This window comes from Aythya marila, assembly GCF_965140915.1.
Source record: "Aythya marila genome assembly, chromosome: 3".
Taxonomy (NCBI): domain Eukaryota; kingdom Metazoa; phylum Chordata; class Aves; order Anseriformes; family Anatidae; genus Aythya; species Aythya marila.
The window spans coordinates 6,791,393-6,816,266 of record NC_139044.1 but is presented as its reverse complement, the minus strand read 5'-3'; the positions used below and the strand labels follow the sequence as shown (position 1 = coordinate 6,816,266).

At 40.5% G+C, this 24,874-nt stretch overlaps 1 long non-coding RNA gene across 4 annotated transcripts in view; it reads right to left on the bottom strand.

Annotated features, from left to right (window-relative positions):
• Positions 1-2,971: 2,971 nt before the first annotated feature.
• LOC309875886 overlaps positions 2,972-24,874 on the bottom strand; it is a 44,757-nt gene continuing 22,854 nt past the window's right edge. For 3 of the 4 annotated variants that reach the window (XR_014317084.1, XR_014317085.1, XR_014317086.1), the window contains one exon: positions 5,179-5,799. This is a non-coding gene — a long non-coding RNA (uncharacterized lncRNA). Of the gene's footprint in view, positions 3,390-5,178; positions 5,800-24,874 lie in introns of those variants that run through there. The other variant, XR_014317083.1, reaches the window with a different exon arrangement.

The following is a 24,874-nucleotide window of genomic DNA, read 5'->3' as shown; positions in this document are numbered from 1 at the left end:
TTTGTTTGCTTTTACCTGGGTATTCTTAAAAATTAGAAAAGACTAGAGGCTCACGATCCATGTTTGGAGAAGCTGATGTAAGCCTGAAAACCTTCCCTGATTCTATCATTAACTCTTTTCACATCATCAGCACAGAAGCTGAGAAAGAAGAGACAAGCACCTCAGCAGGCAGAGCAAGGGTGCCTGAGCTGTCCGGCTCCTGTTGGTGACACGTACACCGGGGATGGCCAACCCTAAAAAAATCCTCTTGACAGTTTAGTTTTTATTTTAACACTGGCTCCTGAGCTCTCCTGCATTAGTGCAGCTTGGCAGAGCAGGTTGTGCTTTCCTTGTGCATGCTGAAGGAGGCGGGAGGGTGCAAACCTCCTCCTCCTCAGAGGCTCCAGCACACTGCAAGAACATGCTTTTGTCGCTGTGTCAGAATTTATAGTTAATGTCTGCAAATTCTGGCAAAATACCAGTAAATGTAATACCATTCCACCACAACAGACATTTTGTATGCAGACACAGACTCTAGGAGGATATAATTGGTACCTATTGCTCTACTTTCAAAATATTGCATTCAAATACATTCTTGTGGAAAAAGAAACTGATGAATCTTCAATACCAGGAGAGTCTGAGATCATCTGCAGACTTTTAATGAGCATCAGGCTGCACTGCTTTCGGCCAGGGCTGCTAACGCACGGCCTTGCCCAGGAGGGCACTCAGCAGCCAACACATCCATTTAGAAAAATGATTTTGTGGTACCAGTGAAACAACTTATGGAAGAAGGAAAAAGCTGGTGCTTAAAAACCCTGCTGTGTATTCAGAAAACAGCCTGAAGTGGCTGGGCACTGATACAGAGCAGGTAAGTGCTTTCTTTTTTTGCAACCCAAACTGTACATGAGGCTGGTAGCTTGATTAGACACTACAGATTGATGAAGCAAGCGAGCTCACAAACTGTGCTCTGTGAACCACAGCTATGGACAGAGCTGCTCTGCTCAGTGTCCACGTAAAGGTGGTCTGTCTGACAGAAAACTTGCCTTGACTCTCAGGAAATTATACCATCATTCAAAGAAAAAAAAAGTTCATCATTTTTCTGCTCTCCTATTAATTCAAATGTCATACTTCTTTTAATTCACATATTCCCAACTAAGATGTAATTAAAACAGGTATTTTAGGGTAGCTGTTTTTAATTTTCTTCTAGCTGTGTTTCAATTTCTGTTGTTGCTTCACTGCTGATTTTACTTTCACAATTGATTGGAAAGGTTTATTCTTCCTTTAACGTTAATCTTTAAATACTCGCTCGCAACAGGGGCTCTCAGATGCTTATTATGTTGTACTACGTGATGAGAAACAGTCTGCAGTGCTGGATCTGGTGGATGATCCCCTCGCACTATATCTGTCTCCACACAGGGACATATGCTTTCAGTATGTTGCTACTCGTCTTACTTCATCATTTTTCTAATTTTCATTACAAATGCACCAGATATCACAAGGCACCATATACAGCCATCAAGAACAGATTGTTTCCTTGATAGCTGTACCAAATGCTCACGTGGCTTTGGCACAGTAACTTACTGAACAATGCCACCACTCAGAAGGCTTTTCTTCCCTGTGAGTATGCATTAGGAGTGAATTCAGGCACACGGGAGCTGTATTATTAACCTGCCGTGTCATCATATTCCAGTGATTTCCTGTTTCCCGTCATCAAATGTGCATCATGCTGACTAAAATGCAAACTGGAAAGTTTAACACAAGTAGCACAAAAGAGCGTTACCTGGAGCTAGTTAAAAAAGAGCAGGAAAAAGAATGGTTGCCATCATTAAGTCTCCCGTAACGTTGTTCACTTGTGATAACATGGCACATCTTTTCATTTCATTTTCCTCGGGATGATGTCTACCATAATTTATTAAGAATATCACAACAAATTTGGAGAAAAAAGCAAATGAAATTCATTATTTTACGTACTTCTCTATCAAACCACCTGGCTTAATAACACATGCATCTCAACCACTCTCGGTTTAGGGACAGAATTGCCCTGATCCTGACCAGGAAGAAATGAGGTGCAGGGCAGCAGCTGCTGAGCCTCCAGCTCAGGGCAGCACTCGGCCTCCTCCTCAGCAGTGGTCAGGGAGGGGGCACCATGCAGCAGCCCGAGGGCAAAATGGGGAAAGACCAGCCACCAGTGGAGGTAAGAGGTAACACATTTCTAAAAGTTAGTTAAGATAGCTTTGTGTTCTAACTGAACTTACGGTACAAAGAGTAAGAGACGTATTAAGAATTGTTGTTTGTCTTAGCATTTATTTGTTTCCCTTTATTGCATTGTCTCAAATGGCAATTTCAAAGGCAAAATGCCATTCTACATTAAAACCTTGGTCACCCAACAGTCCAAACTCTTCCCTGGGGTGACTTTCATAGAGTTGTGCTAGGAATTAATTTGATTGAATAGAGACAGGTTAAAAATATAATCATCAACAACACAACAGAACAAGAACAACAAAAGGAAAACACAAAAATAACCAAAGGTCTGAGGTCTGTTACCTCACAGTCATACCTTTCTGCAACTCCTCCAAGATCTACCCTTCCTTGGGAGTGGTTTGGCAAGTTGAGACCCGGTAGGAAGGTGATGCTCCCTGCCCCGAGAAGGGCCTTCTGTTTGTTTCGGCAGTGGCCGGTTCATTTGCCTTGTAGGTGAGTTCACCAAGTGAAAGTTGAGCCGTGTTTCCCTTTAATTTCCATAGGTCTGTATGGATATGAGCTTATTCCTTTATTTTGTTTGAAAAAGCAATAGCCCTGCCATCTGAGTCTGAAGTGTAACTACTACCAGGTCCCGTCAGGCAATCCCCGTTATCCCTGGGGCACAGGGATGGGAGTGGAGGGGAAGGAGCTCACAGCTCCTCGCCAGAGACACGAGCTACAAGCAGCAACCTTCCCACTCAGGCAAATACCAGGCTGGATGGAGGGCAAGGGTGCAGGTGAAAAAAAAAAAAAAAAAAAAAAAAAAAAAGCTTCATTTCTCAAGCATTTTTTTCCTTAAGATTTTGTTGGTGGGCGGATTGTTCCAGGTGAAGAGGCTTGCCTCCCCTACGACTGAGCCAAGCCAACCAAGCAACGTGCCAAGGCAAATAGGAAGGCATTTATCTCATAGCTGAAGCTTTCCTAAACACCACAGGAACTCAAGAACTTTTTCCTCACAGTCATTGAAGAACAATTTGTCTGCAAACAGAAATAAACCAAGTAATTGTTGCAGAATTCCCTTCCCAATTCCTACGTAGCCGTAGTTTCGGTAAATGTGATCTTCACAACGAGCTCATGGAACCACCTGATGGGAACAGTCCCCAGGATGTTTCACCACACCAAGGAAGCATGTATTTTATTTGTGTCATCCCAACAGACCGCTGTCTAACCTGTGAAAGACACATAAAGACTTTATAGCTCTGATTCACTGTTCTACAGCAAGAAAGTGCCCCTCCCTACTCCACCCCCCTTTTTTTCCCCCTTTTTTTGACAGCCTGGAGCGGCTGCCACTTGGGGTTTTGGAGGTTTTGCCTTTGACCACAGCATGTGGGAAGAACAGTGGGGCATTAGAATCTAAAAGCGTAGAATAACATGGCTTAAACTCTTTTAGGTGTGTAATGCACATCGGGGAAAAGAATTATTTAAAGCAGGGTAAGAAGTTGGCTGTTTGTTATTTCAATGATCACAAGAAAATCTTTGGTTTCTGTAAAGAACGAATGCTCCAGCACAGTTAATACAAGGGCTGGTGAACACTGCAAGAATGAATGTTGCTTTCTGTAAATATTACAGCTTCTTCTAGCAGCATGAGGTAGTTCATCTGTCTTTCATCCCTGCAGAGGCACTTTAACGTAATACATGCTAAAAGGTCAAATTTGCTCATTTGTTTGCCATTATGTAGGGCCTTGCAGTTCTTTTGTTTTGTAAATGCAACAGTCTAAATAACTCATAAGAGCAGAGACGCCAGCTGTCGGTGCCACAGCCAGGTAAGTCCTGATTCATGACAGCCTTCTCTTGCTGGAAGACCACAAAGGATGTAGCAGCGTGCTGACTGTGCTGCGCTGCGGTATGTGCTGGAGGCTCGTTGGCATTTCAGAACACATCTGGCAGCTGAAGACAAGAATAGAGTAGGCAGAGAAACAATATTGATCAAAGAGAGTTTTGCACTTGACATAACCTGGAAAGTGCACCTTAGGTGCCTAATTAGGATTTAACCATGCAGAAATTATATTGGAAAAAAAATTACTGACAGCATATCTAAAAATAGGAAGACTGCACCTCTTGTAGGAGCAAGTTTGGGGCTGTCAGGCATAGCACAAATCAATGAGGTGATACCATAGGCTGCTGGTGTATCAGAAGAGCTGCTGTTACTCACTGCCTCCTGTGGAACCTGACAGCATAGATTTGGGTGTCAGCTGGTCCCGAAGATACCTCAGAATAACTGGGAGAATGTAAAGGAAAAGGTAATTTCCAGCTGCCAGGATCGATTAACACAGTTGGACTGCAAGCTTGCAGCAACTGTAATAGCATCCAGGTTTTGTCAAGTTTGTGTCTATTTGCATACAGATTTGACAATGTAATTGTCTACTGACATAAGGCACGTTGAAAGAAAGGTAGTCAATTCAAAGAAAAGAGTTCTTACAATCTGCTACTGTATTTCAGTAGAAATGAGGCTGTGCCATTTTGCAGCAGCAGTTGACTTTATTCATAGAGCATACCTGGCCAACCACAAGTCTTGGAGCCAAAATTAGACTGTTGCTTGCAACGCAGACCCAAAATAAACCCACTGAACTGAGGGAAGCACAGCTCTCTGATAAGTCAGCACCTAGCAGTGTTTTAAATAAAAAAGAGTAATTTCCAAGTGAGGTAAGCATGAAGAAAATGAATGCAAGCATTGTACTCTTCACACTTTTTATTTATATTTTTTTTTCCAGCAGACTGTAAGAACTCCTGAGGTTGGACTTGATGATCTTGAGGTCTCTTCCAACCTAGACAATTCTGTGATTCTGTGAACTGCTCACATTTTACTAGCTGCCCCATTACACATTGGTATGCCACATAAATGCAGGACTCGGACTTCAGGCCGGCAGCCCACCCCTGCTGGCAGCGGCAGCAAGGTGCTCTTTAATACTGACTGCAGTGGAATTGGGATTTATGGCCATCATGACTGCGTCTGAAAAATTTCCTCTGCTTGCCTGCCCTACTTTTCTGTTTTGTTTTAATTTTAAAGCCTCAGCATCAGGCTGATTTTGAAGGCATTTAGCAGCAAAGGAATTGTGTTTGATTGGAAAATACGGTGGGGGAGAGAAAAACAATTTGGAGCTTGATAGTTAATTGTTTTTCATGAAATTCTGTCCTAAGTTATGTTGTCTGTTAGAATTGGAACATTAGTCCAAGATAAAGTGAAAAGAAACAGGTCAATAATCATATTTTGGAAAGATTAGCAAATCTGGGAATACAAAACTTATTTCTGTTTCATTTAAGGCTTCCTGATACAGTATCAAAAATTCACCCACCAAAAATAACAAACCAAACCATCAGCAAAAACAAACAGACAAGAAAACAGCATCCCTTCTGGTAAGTGTCCTGGGGCCCTTGTTTTGTTACACGTGGTGGTGGTAAGCAGTGCTCCCATGACTCCTGGACGGTTTCTTAGGCCCGGTGGGAAGGTGGCAGTGAGGTGGTGCTCGCAGCAGCAGACCTGGCAGGAATGCCAGCGCTGTCCTGGCCCTGCCAAGGCCAGCGGAGCTGCCTGAGGCTGGCTGTGAAGCAGGGCAGAGTCCTCGGGTGGCAGTGTGTTTCCTGGAGAGGGCAGAAGTAAATTGCTTTAAGAAGCTGTGCCAAGTGCCGCTGGCAACGGCTTTCCACAGATAAAGTGGTGAGAGCCAAATTTAAAGATGAATTAGATGCTTTGGACCCATCTCTTACTTAAAAGTAATGACCCATCTGTGTCTTGGCAACACCTTGATGAGCATTTTGACTGGTTACATGATGAAGATGCTAACGGTAACATAAACCAGCAGAATCTCTTACAGCAGAGTACTGGAGATAGTGTCTTTTGCTGTTTTCCCCCTTCATTTTAAATATCACTCCCGTCCCGTCACACTAGAGATGTCAAATAAATGACAGGCAGGAGTTGAAAAGAAAATCTAAAGACAGACTAGGAATAAGTGTTAATTAAAACAGGATTTGGAATAATCATGAAGTTCTCCTTTCATATCCGTTACGTCTAAAACTTCATCTAAGACCCATTTTGGTTTGATTTACATGGCTCCTCGTAATGGTTCTGGTGGATATTGTGCTGTGAGAAAGTGTCTGAAAGGCAATCTATCTGCAATAAGGCTTTGTCACTTGTCTTAAGTCACTGAGTGCTCTGCTGCACTGCCATCGCTATCCTGAGCTCACAAATGTGACATTAACATATGTATGCTGAAAATTATGGCTTATGACTTGGAAATAAGCCATAATAATAACTTGTCTGTGTTATACAATACCCATCTATTGACAGTCAGGGGAATGAAAGCTACTGATGCACCCCAAAACACATTTCTTTTCCTTTGAATTAGCTAGTAGTTTTCAGAAGTGGTTGACACTCTTTACTTTTAGCAAAAAGAACCACATTAATATTTACAGTATTGCTCATGAGAACGTATCTAATTGGGTGCTGAGTAGCAATTGATACAAAATTGATGTGATTTTTAAGCTTGTACATAGATATCTAGAGAGATACAGCTATTTTGGAGTGATGTGCAGGTGTATGCATAGCTATCTGTGTGTGTGTATGATACCTCCAAGACTCATTCCTAGTCTCTCAATATTTAATAGGAGTTATGCAATTTCACATCAGCCTTGAAGTTTCCTTTGATCTGAGAGAGTTGCTGCTACTTGTTGCAAATTATTTTGGAAGCTCTGTGAGCTATGCATATCAAGCTATGATAACTCCTGTTTTTTTAATATCATTAAAATGTTTAAGCCCTCAAGATCTGTTAAGCCGGTGTTTTGGTTTCTGCAAATTAAATCCCCTTGAAAAAGCTAATTTAGCAACTGAAGCAGATCATCATAGAAAGCATTAAGACCATAAGCAGTAATAACAAACAATAATGTTAAAATGTAGTCACTGGTTTCCCTTGTGATTTGTTTTGTTTTACAGTTTCTGCATAACATTGTCTACCCAAGACAAACAACCTCACAAAGGGCAGATTTACCTCCTTGCTGGCATCTGCTATGGCAGCAGCAATGATGGAGAAGACAAAATGGTTGTCCACTGACGGTGCCTCAGTGACTGGTGCTGGATGGAGTTCCTGGCAAGCTGCTTCTGGTGGGAACCAATTTGTTTGCTTGCTTGCTTGTTTGTTTTGTTTACCACCTCCCAATATGGGCTTCAAGTGGAGGTCCAAAACCAAAATATAGTGACTAAATTTGGTATCTATAGTTCATCTTTAGTTTTATAGCTACTGCTGTAGTTTAATAGCAAGCTGGGAGCTAGAATATAAATACTGTCATTTGCTACCTGAAACACACATACCTTGATAGAGTAATTTACTTCTACAGGACTATAGTTGGATATATTCTTTTAAAAATAAGTGAACTGATTGAATGATTCCCTGTCTCCTTGTAGGAAAGTCTCACAGTACCAGTTTTGGGTTGAACAATGTGCTCCAGCGAGCAACACCCCACCACAGACATGACTGGAGTGAGAAGCTTTACCAAGGTAGGAAAAAAAAACAAACAACCCTTTTACCTAGGTTAGGAAGGGAGGGGAGACTTCAGTACCTAAGTCTCATTCTACCGGGGGTTTAGCCAGAAAAGGAGGAGGGACCAACCAAACAAATATGAAGCACGGGAAACAGCATTTCCTTATCAAAATATTGAGGATTTGTGGGAAAAATACTGCAGATTTTCACCGCAGAATTTTACAAGAAAATTCTCCAAAGTGTTTATTGGGTGGAGTTAGCAGATTACATCTTTTGGTGTTTTCAGTACTGGGAGGACTGAAACGAAGGCATGTGAGATTCATGGCAGTTAAAATTCCTGCAGTATAAACAAACCCATCCAATCTGCAAGCATTTCAGTTTGCTTTGTTTTGTTTTCAAAATTGTTGGTGCTATCCAAAACATTGCATTGGAGGATAACGACACTGCCATTCATCTACTTCAGGCATACCGATCACAGCAAATGGGAAAATTTGCAATTTTTAGGATTGTTAACATTTTTTCTGGGCTTCCCTAATTTTGTGCAGAGTCAAGGTGTGGGTGTTTATAAAATAGTAGCGACATTAAGATGCAACACGTAACTTTTTCTGTAATACAAACCCTGTACATTGTGCCTGAATGACAGAAATCAGGGGAATGAAACCAATGGCTTCTCTTTTTTAAAACAGTCCCTCACTGGTGATTCTGGGGAATTCATAACTCCCAAGCATAGACCATTAAAAAAAAAAATAAGACAAACATATTTTAGGTGGGTTCTACCATGAACACTTAGGTTATTTTCATTCTGATTTTCTCAATTTAAAAATTACAACATTGTCTTTCAAACATATCTGAGATCCCAGGCTTGTTTGTGTTGGATTTTGCTCTTGCTCTTGGGGAGAGTTTTGGCCCCCTGTTTCAGCTGCTTTGGAGTGCTGCTTTGGGGTCTGGTGCAAGTGATTTTTACTGCCACAGGAAAGGAAAGCATATTTGTTTAGCGAACTGTGATGGAGAACAGACTCACTGTTTCCTGATTTCTGAAATACAAATTCAAACAACACAGATTTGTCCTTGGCCCAGGGATGTGTGACAGCAAGCTAAACTTAAGGTAAGTGAAGGCAAACGTAACTGATCCCAAATATCAGCTGTCTGTTGTATGTGCAGCACTTTGGAAATTCATATCTATCTGGATATGTATATAAAAAAATAAAAACTTATATAAAAATAAAAATTGTGAACTCTGCTTCAACATAACACAATTCTAAAAACGCTCATTTGGGGTTTTAAAAAACCCCACGTGTAATTCTGAAATTAGGCTTTTTTCCACTTGTTTTCCTGTTACCCTTCTTCTGTTAAACTGCCTGTTAAATGATGCCTGTTAAACTAACAATGTCCTCAATTGTAATGACTGCTTTGCTGAAAAGGAAAAATTTTCTCCATCTACTTGTGAAGGGGACTCAGTTGTCACTCGGTGGTGCAGTCATCTCTCTTTGCAGCCCCTTTATTCTGGTGGTTAGTACCCAGCATCTCGTCATCACATTTTATTGTATTCCGGTGCACTCCGTGGATCCCACATTAAGAGGTGTGGCTGTAGCCTTTTTAAAGATTCTAAATTTTCATTATATTGTAAAAAATTGCAGACATTTTACAGCATTTTAATGCAGGCTTAATTGGGTGTGCAAAATACAAGTGTAATTACAGTTGTGGAAGAAGCTCTACACAAATAGTTTGGCTATTTAGAGGCATAATTATCCATATTGCATTCACAAGAATAGTAACTATATATGTAAATCAGTCAAAATGCTTTCTAAATAGCCTATTCTAGTCATCCTAACCTTTTGCGTTACATAACCACAATGAAGAACCTCGAGAATAGCATCTACAAATGCAGCTTTCTTTGCTGAGTCTTTCTGTGGGAAACTGAGAAAAAGCATACTACCTTCTTGGGTTTAAAAAATAAAATAAAACAACAATTAAAAAAAAAAAAGCCTGAAAATGCAGCAGTGCCTTTTGCGTTACAAGAGCTGGAACATCAAGAAGGTCCTCTGAGACCACAGGAGCTCCTGTTCAGATGCAGGTCTGAGGTGGCGGCACAGGACTGACCAAGCCTGAGGGGAGGAAGCTATGGGACGAATGTGCTGAGTAACATGGGGCAATGAAAGCTTTAGATCCATTCAGTTTTCCTGAAATGATGAAAAACGCATGTTTTTACTCATCCTGTACTGTACTGCTGTGAGAGCAGAACTCCTCCGTGCACAAAGATCTAAGATTTACTGATGAAAATGGAAGTTTTACAGCATTTTAGAGAACATAGGTACAGACGGAAGCCTATTTGACATACAAATAATGATTTTTTTCATTTTTTTCACTGATGTTCCTGTTTCTGTATTTTACACTTTTATCATATTCTGGAGTAGTTCTGGAAAGCGTCTTTACCATGTTTCCTGCAGCTTTTTGCAAACCAACACTTTTAAAGTAAGGTTTTATAATCCAAGCAGAAGAGAATACCAGTCTGGTGATGGCTGGGGATAAATTCTTTGCTGCAGTGAAGGCAGCGAGGTTCTATTCACAATTGTCATGAAATTGAAACATTGCTTCAGATTTATTTTAGTTGTTTCAAGTCTTCATATTGGGTCAAATTTATATCTCATATGCAAGCATTCCAGCTTAAGAATCCCCCTTGGAACCAGAATTTTCCTGTTCAGACCCATCACTGGAATAAATTCATTGATAAATTAGCTTGTGTTCTGCAAATGCTGACATAACCATGCTCTAATGCACAGCAGTAGGTAGAGCAGAGCATCTCTCTCACTTTCTTACTGTCTGATTAATATTCTGAATAATGCAGGTTTCTATCTATGGCCTTTTCTTGTCAATTTGTTTCTTGTTAATATTCCCAGTCAAACCACCTTCCTTGCTTCTACATTCTACTTTTACATTTGAGCTCAAAATGAGAAATATGCCTTTTTTAAAAACACAAAATTATTACACAATACATTAAGGACAGTACCTGCTTTTTAGGAGGGCTAGAAAAAAATTGTCAATTCTGAGCTGAAGCTTTTTTTTGTTGTTGTTGTTTTTTTTTGTCCCCCCCTTCCCCCCCCAAAAAAGCCCACAAACAAGGAAAATCCCAGCAACAACTAACTGCCCTTTCTGTTCCCCCCAGAACTTCACGTTTCACAAAATGGTTCTGTTTTCATTAGAAAATGTTTTACTTGCATCCGAAATGGAGCAGCTTTTAGGTGTCTCCCTATATTTTTAACTTAAAATACTTCAAACTAACCCCAAACCCAAAGCAGCGGCTAAAGTACTCTTTTTCTCAGTTTCAAGCCATTTTTTAAAAAAAGCCATTTTTTTAAAGCCATTATTTAAAAAAAAAAAAAAATCACTTATCAGATAATCATTTTTTGAAATAAGTTAAAAGTCTGTTTACCATCAAAAAAAAAATAACATTTTCTATCCAACTCAATTTATGAATTGACATAGTAACAATAACGTAATACAGAAGCCTGTGTAAGTATAACCATCTGCCCTGATACTTTTAAATTATTAATGGAATTTATTAAAACTTCAAGCACTATTTATAGGTGTACTCCAGATTTAATATACAGGCTAGCAAGATGATGAGATAGTTGATGGCATTTTTTATTTTTTGTAAGATTTTTTTTGATTTTTTGCATGTTTTAAGAAGAAATTCCCAAAGACTTCATTATTTTTCTTAAAGTTTCCCACTCTGCAGGTTCTTTTTTCTGTTTGAGTTTTTGAATCTTTTTTAAGTTTAAGGCATAGCCCACTTACCTTAGCAGAATACATCCCTTTTGTCTAAGCCAAATTATATCTTTGTGTACAAGTACACAATTCAAAAAAATTGCACTACTTTTAAACTTATAACTCTTTGAAAGGTCTTAACCAAAGAATATAATTCAAATACAATTTCCACCAAAGGACCTAATTAAAAATATGCATTTATTAACATGGCTTGACCAGCTTCAACCAGGGGACTGTGGGTATTCAGCTGAGGGTGGGGAATGCGCAGGTGTTTGTGTGCCACTTGTTTGCTCAATGAGACCCCAGCTTGCATGTTAAGACATAAACAGACAATTAAGCCTGGAAGAGGAAATTTTGGCACAGTGGAAATTTCTTTACTGGTAAAAAAACAAACTGCTTTTTACCTCCAAATACATATAACGATGGCAATAAAGAAGTTAGAATAGTCATGCAATCTATTACTCTGAAATCATCACTTATTTGCCACTAATGGAGTCATTGTGCTGCTCTCTGGCTGTATGCAACAAAGCGCACGGTATCGCAGCTGCATAAAGGAGCCGTGTTTTCTGTTTGTATAAGCCTTAGCTATAACATTCAATTATCAAACAATACTAAAAATAGGAGGAAAAGAACATTCCTGCCTATAATATTCATTGGTTAAATCAGAGGATGTGGTGACTGCAAATTTTAAGAACACTTTGAATGTATCTATTTTTTTATTTTCTGTAGGCCTTTGTTTTGAATATATCTTTTTTTTTTTTTTTTTAATGTTTATTTTCTGTGGGCCTTATTCTGATATTCCAGTGATGTAAATTCACTGATTGCATTAGGCAGATTTATAATAAAAATAGTGCAATTAGATGAAGGCCCAATAGCCAAAGAAGTGTTAAAATCTTCAGAGAATGACTAAATGATCCATTATGTTTTGGCAACTGCAAACTCATTTCCTACCTGCTGTTCGTTTTGTGGTCGCTATGAACCAATTATTTCAGATAATGTGGGAAACAGTCCATTTATGAGAATCCATCAAGAAATCATTATTCCACTAGAAGCAGTGTGCTTTTTTAAACAGAATTGGAGAGTATGGATTCAAAAATATTTTCTCACTCAGGGCAGGGGTGATGAGGAGGAAGGGGCTGGGCTGGAGGGCTAGAGCCATGTTCTCTGGAGTTTTTACTGAGCAGTTTTCTCATCTGAAATGCACCAGATGAGGGTATATGTAGTACAGGATACAGCAATTTATTCCATCTCCAGGCACAGGGTATGGCAGCAATGTCAGGAGCCTGAAAGTGCAGCAGCTCTGGCTGTTACATCTGATACATGTATTTATTTATCTGGCTATATTTAATGTCTATGCATATTTATCAAGCTTCAAACTGCCTCACTGCCCTGCACCAGGCATATACTCTTTGTTAATGCTACATGCTGGAAAAAAACAATACATAAAAAGTTATATAAATTAAAGCTCCCATTAGTTGCTACTTAAAGAAGGCTCAGCATGTTCCTACAAAAATCTGAGACAATCTCATTATGCTATTTCTCTTTTTTTTTTGCTGTAGCTTCATGATGCCTCTGCCAGAGGTTGGTCGTGGCTCCCTTGCGTTAAGCTCAATATGAGCATGGCAAATGAGGATTTTTCCCAGTATCGTCACCAAAGGCATAAACAAGCGAGGAAGCAAACCCCAAGCTTATATGTGGGCCTTAGTTTGCCCATGACAGACATCCTGTTTGACCTGTGCATCTTTCCTTCGGGAGCACAGCAAAGCTTGTGGATGGCAGAAAAGCCAAAAGCCCGTGTTAAAGGTGCACCTGTGTTATGCAAAACCAGTGAGAGTGACAAGGCTTGTCCAGTGCTCTCGGCATTTGTTCCTTTGTGCTGCTGGCTTTCTTTCTCTCAGGCTTTAATGTAAGGAACTGCATGCTGTAATACTGAAAATGCTTTCCCTACTTTACCCAGGATCTGTTGCTTCAATGGGCCAATTCTCCATAGGCTCCCCTCTCACACTTGCAGCAAAGACAAGGTTTGCCCCAGGCTGACTTGCCAGGGTGGATCTGGTACCTTCCCACTCTCAAACGAGTGCGTACAGTGAATAATTACTGACCTTTTTTTCCCCATACCTCAGTGCAGGGATGAATACACCGGGTTGCCTCCTGGAGGAACTCCTTTCTAAACTACACTAACCCATGACCAGAATAAATGATTACAGACCTCTCTGTGCCACTGAGGGCTTTAATCAGTACAAAGTGGCACTGCCAGAAGCCTTCCTGATGGTAAATCAAGGCAATGCAGCAACTCAGTCTTTCACTGCCGCTGTTATTAAATGAAAGCTCACTGGGATTTTTTTAGGTTACTGCTTCCTGATTCTGCAATTTGAGCAGCTGGAGGAACCAGCTGTGCCCTGGGGCAGTGGCTGAAGGGAGCATAGCAGCTGACCTCTGGATGTGTGCAGGGTGTCAGGTGCCGCACACAGACCACTGTGGTTTTGAGGCCTAGGGACTTAACATGGTTAGGGGTCTGCCTCATGCTAGCACAAACCCTAAATAAAAGTAAGTGACCTGTAAAGCCTCAACGGAGTCACATGGGAAACCAAATAATTATACAGTAAGAAACAGGTTGGCGTACCTTTTTTCTAGAGAAATCGACTGTTCGGCATAAATAGCTGTAATGCTACTCAAAATGGGATTATGTTGTCCACTCTTCTGGAAGAAATGCAGCAGCAAAGCAAGAAAATGAAAAATTCAGTGATGACTGCACATCTTCCCCAAAGCGTTATCTCAGAAAGGGCAACACATAAGCCCCTAAAGGCTCTTTTTGTGCAAGAAAAGAGGGACTGCCGTGCGGCTGGGGAAAACAGGGTTCTTCACCTACCCTTGCGCTGATCAGAAAGATCAAACCCTAGTACCTGGAACGCTGCGTTCCTTGTACATTTGTTTTTCCTTCTTGTAAATTGGTTCTTTGGACAGAAGAAAAGAAGATGGATCTATGTGCTTTCTTTTGCTTATATCTATCATTTGCTCTTTACTATTTTTAGAAAAAAATATTCTAAATTCCTTTATATTGGATACTTTGAGCTGTATCTTGCTTGCATCAGATACTAGAAAATCCTATCCTAAAAATGCTCTACCCATTCCACAGCAAGTTACTGTGGATAACTCAGCTGTAATTTGGCATGAACTTGGAGGCCCAGCATGGCTTGGGCCAGGAGCCCCTGCAGGGGGTGTGTGGTGCCAGGGGGGCACTGACACCCAGGCAGGGCCGTCAGTGCCCTCCAAGCCCCGGCACCACCCCAGTTACACCATGCTTTCCTCAGACACCAAACCCAATTCTTGTTGGGGACACCCAGCTGAATCCACAGATTTCACACATCTACTCAGCTGCAACAAGAGATGTATACACAAGTAAAACAAGAAATTAAACTTGGCTTAGGACAGTTCACCTTCCCCTTTACTTATTTTTGTTTTAGATAAAATAAATGTAAACCTCCTTACTTACCTTAGTGTTCTTCACAAAAACTTCATTTTCTGTGGATATGAATTAATTATTTTTTTTCCAAAAAAGCTCCTTTATGAAAAGGTTTAAAGAACACAATTACTGTGGAAGAAACCCTACAGAACGTGAATACCAGTTTTGTGCAGATTAAGAGACAGTATTTCCTGAAGAAATAAGCTACAGTTCCAAATACAGTGGATTTTGGTGCTTTTTTTTTCTCTATTTCAGAGTACCGCTAACAACTTTTCTATCTGCAGACGCGGGTAAGGAAACCAAGAGCAGCAGGGCTTGCATGTCACCAGCACTCTGTGATGCATTCAGCACAAGATTTATAGCACTTGCAAGCCGTAAATGTGGCCTAGGTCAGCAACAAAAATTTTCCAACCTCTCCATTGAGAGAAAAACTCCCTATTGAGCTTTGTGAACAAGTGAACAGTCCTTGTTTGCAGCCCCTCAGAAAGAAGTGCTCTACAAGTAGAATATATTGCAGAAATGTCATGCAAATGCTAAAAGGGACCACGAGACAGATGGTTCAAGACTTCTTTTGGAGTTGGCCAGACCATCTTTAACAAGAAAACATTTTTCTGAAGGCTGGAGTGTTTCACTCAACATTCCCCAGTTTTCTTGATTCCAGGCTGCTTTGATGTAGCAGGTTACAGGAGAGTTTCCTGGTGCTCTCTGCAAAGCAGTTCTAGCTCAGGTCTCTGCCCTATTCTGGGTTGTGCATCTCATCTTGGGCCACCTTCTTGTGGCAAGACTGAGACTCTGCTCAGCACCCCGATCACTGCAGCAGAAAGGCTGTGGCAAGTCAGATCCCCACATTAATTCCTCCCACACTTATCTACCATTGCTTGACCCAAAGAGCTCTTCCGAAATCAAGGCACTGCCACTGCCACCTGAGAGCCGGCCTTAAACCATTCCTTTTCAGCCCAACACAGAACAGAGCCACGGAAGAAAAAAGGTCAGTTTTGGTTCTAGTTTGTAATCTCCAGGCAAATGCTGGATGTTTCCCCCTTTCCATGATGCAAGCTGTTATTTTTGTCAGGCTGTGGAAGAGCTAAATTCGCTTGCTGGCAGGGCAAGGTCAGTAACATAATTTCCCTGGACATCTTAACCCCAAACTGTTACCTGGAGCACACCGCGGAGCTGTTACGACATCTGGAGCAAAAATGCATTCACCTCAGGCCTGTCGCAGCGTTCAGCCTGGCAGTGTCCTCACCAGCTGGTTCCTTCCAGCTGGCTGCCCTTTCCCTGCAGAACAAGCTAGCCTTATTGCTGAGAGGCAGACGTATGGGTTGGGTATTGCACTGACATGTCCAAAAGCAAGGGCAGAAACTTTCCATAAATGCTTCAGGTCATCACTCAGGATGAACAGAAGGGAACAAACTTTATTTTGAAAGAAGTCCAGAAAAGATGGCACAGCTCACACTGCTTCAGCGGTGAGGTAGCTCATACTGGGCTCCTCTGAATATGTGATGCGTGCCCAGCTCACCTAAATACTGCCATCTGGGGAGAAAATACTACTCTCAGTCTGTTTGGGCCTCGCAGTGGAGGTACCAGCGTCTCTTCATCTCTGCGACCTGAATGCAATGACCTGTTAAGCCAGTGGTATAAAGCAATCTCTGAATTTGGCCTTTCCCGTGAGGACTTCATATGCTAGTGTCTTTTTATTTCAGGAACAACACTGTTCATAAATCAGTTCTCTCCTAGAGGACTTGGGGAAAATACAATATTATCTCAATTAAACAAAAGTGTTTTTCTGCAGATCTATCACTCCAAATGGAACAGACTGACAGCCACATCAATGTACGTCCTGTAATTCAGAAAATGCATTCAAAAATGTTTCATCTAGATTAAAACCCTATTCCTCCTGCCAGCGTCATTTTCAATTTATGGCTGGGGAAAAGCAGGGGGCTGCAACTAGCTATTACTGATTAGTCACCCATGTTCTTTTCTCTTTGTTTATCTCACACCAACAACGTTGGGTATCTGATCCAAACGCTTGCTGGAATGCTACACAAAATGTTGGTGCATTGATAAATGCCTGTTTTTTTAACTTCTGGGCAAGTCAGTCTAGTACAAAGATGGGTGACGGAAAGGCTAACCATATATAACATGATTTCAGAGAGCAGGTGGATGGATAATTCGCAACACAGATTGTAAACCCTTGTGCCATTTTAATGTGTCATTATAGTAATGGGAGATTTATGCTAGCAATACTTGCAGGTTTTTGCCAAAAGCACACATTGCCTAGATTGAGGCTATTGATGTAGTGCTCTCATCATTTAAGGTGCATTAGAGACACTATAAGAAGAGAAATGTGGAGAGGGACATTGGGATGCTATTAGTGAGTTGCATATGAAATTAAATGGGAAATGAGCAAAACTCCATCTCATCGTAGCACAAAACTTCTGTCTCTGCATGAAAATAAAATCATTCTTATTCCACTTGTAAGCCATATGCTGGTAATTTGCACAGCACTGAGTGGTATTATTCATTCAACGTGGCTAATATTATTTATAGCATTTTGAAAAAAGCCTATTTAATTGCCCATAGGTAGCATAATCTCTCTAGTAAATATCTCCCAAATGGAGACCTGGACAACACGAACTGTGCAGTACTCTGCTGATGGCCCATGCTATAAAGGTCCCTGTAGTCTGTATATGGATATGCGAGGATTTGGAGTCCAACCACATTTCAGATGGGGTGAGATGAAAGTTCACGCATTAGACAGTAACAGTATAGTTGGCTGGAAAGTTATGGTTTTTATCAGAGGGAACCATGCCATATGTGTCTGATTTAAAAAAAAAAAATATCCAAACCTAAATCCTAAACAGACAAATGAAGCTAAAAAGTTTTGAGTTTTTTACAAAGCAAACAAACAAACAAACAAAGTCCACCAGATAGGAAGAAAGAGAAAGAAGGAAAAAGGAAAGAAGAAAAAAAAAAGGAAAAGGAAAAAGGCAAGAGCAAAACCTGTTACTTGGCCAAATACTGCAGCCCTATACGTCCCAGTATCACTCCAGTCCTATAATAGAGACACGTCTCCAGTTACCTGTATGATATTTTCAAACAACCTCAGAGGAGCACATGCTCTTAGCTACAGGTAGGCAAGAGTCATTTTGCGTTATATTGTCTTTTTTTACACTGTATTCATGCACATTATTTTCTCACAAATTAGCAAAGCCACAGAATTACTGGGAGAGGTTGTGCAAAGTACTTTTCCCTGAGCAGTGAGTAGTTTCAGTAACGTATCTGTCAAATGAGAGGCATTTCCTCTTGCGTAGTGCTGCACAAAAAGAGGTTCAAGGAGAGAATAAGACAGAAAAAAAAAGCTTGCTGTTTGTATCATAAGCATTACTTTCCCCCAACAAAAGCAGAACTTTGGCAAAAGTCAAATCCACCCGAGAGAGCTGGTGTTAGAGTAATAAAGGCAAATTTTGCAAAGGAAAATTTGGATCCTGGCCTAAACAAGTTGAATATGAGTTTTAAAGGTACATTGTAAGTCATCTGATGGATGGTCCAGTGAGAGCAAGAACAACCTGGCTGCTTTGGCTCTGAATTTGGCTCTGGAGAGCTGGGTTTCGTTCACAGCTCAGTCACAGGCTAAAATATTGGACAGATGTGTGCCCTATTTTCCCTTCTGTAACAAGGGATTATTTCTTCAGTACTTCACACTGGTGAGAAGACAGAATCCATTAACCTCTGTGTGTTCTCACATACTCTGATCACAAAGGTCATATATAAATTACCCTGTAAGAGTAACTAGTTGTTTTAGTGGGTTAGTGTAAGTGTTAACACACCATGGAATATTGGACTTAAAATCAGCAGCTGGTGAGAAATTCAGAAAATCCCCCCTTTCCTTCCCAAGCCCCGCCATTAAACATTTGCTTGTTTGCATTTGATTATGTCACAAAATTTTGCATTGCAGTTTTAAGTCCCGATCCATAGTTCTCTTTAATTACAATTCATTGTGATTTTGATCGCTCTCAATTCCTGCAGACATTTTGCTACCTGTCAACAAACACAACAGAAAAGGACTTTTGAAACTATGCATCAAGTCTGCAGGTGTCAGAAAGCAGCCGAAGCACTGAAGTGGGAGGCGTGCGGCACAGTTAGAGGGGGGCATTTGCACACTGAAGTACACGGAGATATTGATCCAGAAATCCCGCAAGCATCAGTTTTGGCAGCAGCTCCTCTACATAGGTGTTTAAGCAGGTTAGACAGATAGTCTCCTGGCAAGTGGAGGGCGGTACTGAGACTCAGGCTAAAATTTATTCAACACTAACAGGTGAACCTGAGTTTCTACCTGCCAGTTTCTCACCAGTCTCCTTTTTAAATACAAAGAGTTGAAATCCAAAACTCTTAATCTAATTAAACATCGAGCTTTTGTGGACTCGTCTGTATCTCTGCTGTACTTTTTACAGTTAGGCAATTTCTGTGAATGGGTCAAATTAAAATATGAAGCAGCATGCAGTGTGTCCAAACATGAAACAGAAGTATCTGCACATGTTTTTTTTGTGTGTGTGTGTTTTGTTGTTGTTGCTGTTTTGTTCTTTGCTTGTTTGTTTTTCAAGTACCACAGGGAGAAAAGGCAAGAAAAGTGCTTAAAAAATGTTATTAAACACTTTTATTCTAATAATGATATCCTGTGTGGGAGTAACCATGTATTTTGCTGTGCTCTTTTCTGGCTCCCAGCAATGACCTCCTTCCAATTTCCCAATTCTGCCTTTCTGAAAAAGAATGGTCCTTGAGTATGTTTCTGCTCATTGCTATGGCTCGTGCCCAGAGAGCAGAGGCTATTACAAACTCCGGTTGTCTGTGGAGGCTTACACTGAATCAAACAAAATCATACCTTTTTTGCGTTAAAATATCAACCTTTGTTAAAGATAAACATGACACTGCTTCCCAAACCCTGGAGAAGCTCTGAAGACATTCTGAGAGTTGCATGGGAAATCTGAAAAGATGTACATGGGAAATTGCCTTTACAGCTGTAGAGATGAAGCATACACATTCAGTTTTCCACGTAACTGCAGCTTGCAGTGAAACAGCCCTGTGTTGTTGTCCCAATCTCATTGTAACTATTACCCACGCTCCTCCTGATGCTCCATATTAACCTGCAGTACATTTAGGTACAGACATTTAGATTTTCAAGCACATTATTTTCCAGTTTAAACCAATGAAGTCTCTAACCTGAATTACTACTGTTGCTCCTTATGATTTTTAATGTCTTACAGTTATTTTTTTTTTCTGATAGCACCAGTCACAACATTGCCCATCATGGGATAAGACAATTCCATTTTTATTAAAAAGAAAATATTTAAAGATGTCATGCAAAGATTGAAATGATGTATGCAAAAAGCTGAACATCCCAACATCTATTGTTTCTTAAAAGCATGTGAGTTTTTGATGCTTCAGTTACAGTGATTTAATGCTTGGAAGTAGAGGGACTGATGAAGATGCCAGCCCAGAGCCTAGCTCTAGGGTTTGCTGTAACCAGAACAGTGAGGAAAGTACTTTTCTACTTTTTTTTCTTTTTTTTTTTCTTTTTTTTTGGCTGCTTTTGGTCTCTATTGGGATGGGGTGCGGAGATATTTTTAACCAAAAACCCTTTTGCTGTGAATAACTACTGAACTAACACAATTTAGTCATCATTCCCTATACAGCAGTTACCCAGGGGGAAAACAAAATAAATATTTAAAAGCCCACACAGGAAGGAAGGCAAATGAATGAAGTGTCCCAGCTGTAGGTCCTGCAGCATTTGTACTTGGGCTGTGTGTCTCATGCACCAGTGCTGGTGCTTGGCCATCAGTCCTGTTTGCCTCAAACCAGGAAGTGTTAGCAAAAAAATACATGGGACAGGGATTTGTTACAAGGTTCTCGCTGGCCTTAAAATATTTTCATCCCAACTAAGTACCTGCTGTCCACGTGAACAAGTAAAATTCTCAATGAAATGCAGACCACACAGTAGAAGTTGTGAAAGAAACTGGATTCACTGGATTATGATGCCACGTGTTGATTATACGTGTTGATTATTGCAACCTGCTGATTTCCCTCCACCTGCACAAGCCTTAAAATTCATGCTGTCCTTCATGGTCACATTACCATGATGGCACTGCCATTTTGGACATAGAAATGGATTTGCTACCTGAGTCAAAGCTTAAGCCACACTCTTTTATAAATCTAGATACAAAAAAAAAAAAAAAAAAAAAAAAAAAAAAAAAAAAGCTTCAAAATGACTTTGTTGGTAGGTTACTTCAATTTTTTCTTCACACTGATAGCAGAAATACTCAATGGCAGATCTAGTCGAAATGCATAAATACAACATTTCTCAACATTTCTCAGTACTGCTCACTGAGAATATACAGTGAATATTTTGAAACTAATTCCCCTTGCTGTTTTCTTGATTCATGAATCTTAACATATTGGGCACTAGCTACTAAATCCCAGTCTCTTTAAAATTCAGCAGGAGTTTTTATTATTGACCTCGGTAAAGCTGGGATTTCAATTGCATTTTAGGGAGGTCACCAGTTCCATATTTAAAGTCAACTGGAGTTGGACTACACTGTCCCAGAGCAGCTGAACTGCTGAGCTGCCTTCAGTTTGTGCTAGCCTGAACGACAGCTCATGTTTTCAGATAGGTCTCCAGCCCACACAAATTACAGCTTCTCCATAGCTTGTATATGAACAGCTTTCAGATCTTGGTTTTGGTAAGCATTATGGAATGAGATGCAGATTTGATCCTATCCCTGACTTTTTTTTTCCTTTACTTTGGTCACAGCTCTATGCATAATTTTTAGAGAGACTCAAATTGATGACCTTCAAATGAGGTACCCAAATGAGGTTACACAGCTGAGACTGATTACTTTTCTCGTCAGGATACCTGTCATGGTAGTTTTGGTGATCTCTAGACATCTATTTCTCTACTTGTTTTCCAAATAATAGGAGAAATGGACCACACAACAGAATGATAAAGGAAGTTAAATTAAAAAAAAAATAAAAAGAGAGAGAAGCATGAGGTGTTTTACTACAAAATACCTTGGATCTGAGCAACATGCTGATGAATTTAGACAACCATCTTATCCTGCACCTTGTGATGATGGTTCAAACTGAACTGAAGGTTGAAAGTGAATCTTCCAGATTTTGTGAGAGGTCTACTTGACTGAACTTTTTTCCTGATGAACTGTTGGGGAGCAGAGCATCCACTACTGGAAATGTACTCTTCATCTGATAATAACAATCAATAGCTAGTGAGAGCACTCAGATAAAGAAAGAGCCTAAAGCTGGTCTCATGCTGGCACAGCGTACAGCCAGACAAAAAGCTAGCCTGAACCTGAGGAGTACAGACACCGCTGAAAACAGCACACACACAGGGCCATCAGCTAAAAAGGATTTTTTCCCCCCCTAAGTCCTCCCAGGCTCAAAACCAGCTCAACTGAAAAGTGAAATTATATAGAGTAGCTCAAATTCTGCTGTCCCATCCAGAATAGCAAAAGACAATACTGGGAAGAAACAGAATGATCACTTTAGCAACACAAGTTATGAAGCAATTGAACCCTCCCTCTGCTCTGCATGCAGATATCGATACTCGAAGAAGAATAAATGTAACTGAATGTGGTGGTATGGTCTGTCCTGGAGGTTTATTTCCATGGTCCCACTGAGCCTCTGGGGACATATTAAGGAGTAATGGCAGATGCATACATTTGACTTGCTGCAATGATTCCAGTAGCTGGAGAGATGTGTAAGGACTGCAAGAGTCAATTCTGTAATGGTAAGGCGCAGTTGACTAAACTGGATAGTTCTGGGAACTAAGCTTGTTTATATGATTTTAAGTGGTTTTAAAAATTCAATATTAGCAGGTAATAGTTATACAGTTATGAGTTCAATTAACAATCTGGACAGCTTTTTTAGTACAGACTGCTTAAATCTAAATAAAATGATTGAATCCTATTTGTTCCAACACCCATACACAATTCTTTTTTTCTTTTTTTTTTTTAAACTACTTTTGCAAAGCCACTTATTTTAAATATCTGACTTCTATACACACTGATACTCCTCTCAGGAGACTAACTAGAAGAAAAATAAGCAGTGACATTACTCTTACAGTGGATCCAATCTCTGAACTCAGTGCAGTGCTGCCAGTATTTTTGGCAGAGAACTCCAAAAAGATAGTGCCTGAAGCTGCGGAGCCAAGAGGTGAAGAGAGCAGCAGGTGTTGCAGCAGAGCTGACCTGCTCTCAGGAGGCAATCCACTTTGAGGACACCCACTGGCTCAGGCTGGTGATAACTGAAAATGCGAAGTGCCTAAATCGTGTAACCTGATGTGGTGCCAGGAGATTAATAGATATGATGACATAGATCTGCTGCTCCCTGTCGCTGTGACTCTATCACAAAGTACAAATTCATCTAAACCAGAACTGCAGTGCAGTCATCAATATTCTGAGGTGTTTTCAGAGCTGAGTATTTATTTCAGAGACTTTCCCCTCCCGAACAGGGTATTGGTTCCCTGGTCCTTTTTAGAAATTAGCTAAGTTCCATCCCAAGCAAAGAACTTATCCCCAAACCTTTATTAACCTCATAGGAAAATATTAATCAGTGTCTTCTGCAAGCTACTATGCACTCACTCTGTCATTTCTCTAGTAGCCTTCTAGAAAATATTGGAAGGCACATCCACACATATCCTTCAAAACTCAAACCTGCTGTTTGATTAAAAGAAGAAAAAAAACAGGAGTTTGCAGAGAAAGAAAGAACATCTTTGTTTGTTGACAGCAATAAAATGTAACTTGTCACCAGAGTTGATATGCTGTATTAATGGCTCTTTTGTGAAACCACAGAGCTGAATGTTATAAATATTGATGTGATCACACTGCTTCTGGAAGTGTGTGATAGATGATTTTTTTAACATGAATACAGAATTGTCTTCAGTGTTTCTACAACTTGGAATTCCAATATCCTCTTTTAATTGGAAGCCATTGCGCTCACCACCAGGAACAATTTATGCTGCTGATCCTGCAGACAGAGAAGGGAAAAATATTCCTACCTACATCTGATAGCCCCAGCTGTCAGCATCTGTAAGGAACAAAACTGAGGGACAGATCTCCGAATGAGCTGCGGTGCTTCTGTGTGTTGTTGGGCTTCTTTACTTTTTGGTATATAAATGTCCTGATGCTCACAGTGCCAGCTTGGTTGCCGTGGTTACTTGTGAGCCAGCCTCTCCTGCTGTCTGAGGAGCCTGGGTCTCCTCTGTACTGGATCTGCCCACATGGGCCTTGCCTTAAACAGCTCAGCAGAGACCAGGGGATTAAATATCACAAATCAGCATCTGACCCTCAATATGCATTTATGGGGAAAAGGATGTAACAACGTTCCTAATTCTTCTACAGAGATGAAAAAAAGTATCACCTTACCCTCACCAGGCTTTAAAAAATGCTTAAAAATTCCTTCTACATGACAAATGTTCAATTCTTTTGAGGAAGGTGAGGCCAGAGAGACTGTGTTTGATATAAATGCTCAAGTTTCCCTTAAGAGCTCCCAAACCAATGTACCACTTCATGTGCACTGCAAACTGCTGCTCCCATATTCAGGGAGCTCAAGCTGGTTCTATCCCAGCACACACTGTAGGGTGACAGGGAAGTGAGGCTTGCTGAAAAAGTGCATGCGCCAAAAGAAAGTCAATTTAAATCCAGGAGAGACAGAGCTGAAAAGGTAATGCATGTGAACAACTAGCACCTGCTGCTGCCATAAAGGGACTAAATTAAAAAATAACGAACATTAATTTTAGATAGCATCTAAAGCAATATGGGATTTCAACGCCCTATTGTGCAGAGACTGCATTAGGAAAGAGTAAGAGACTCCTTTTCCTACAGTCCTGTACAGGCACAAGCCTCTCTAAAGTCAGTGGCACTGTCACAAGCCAAAAAAAACCACA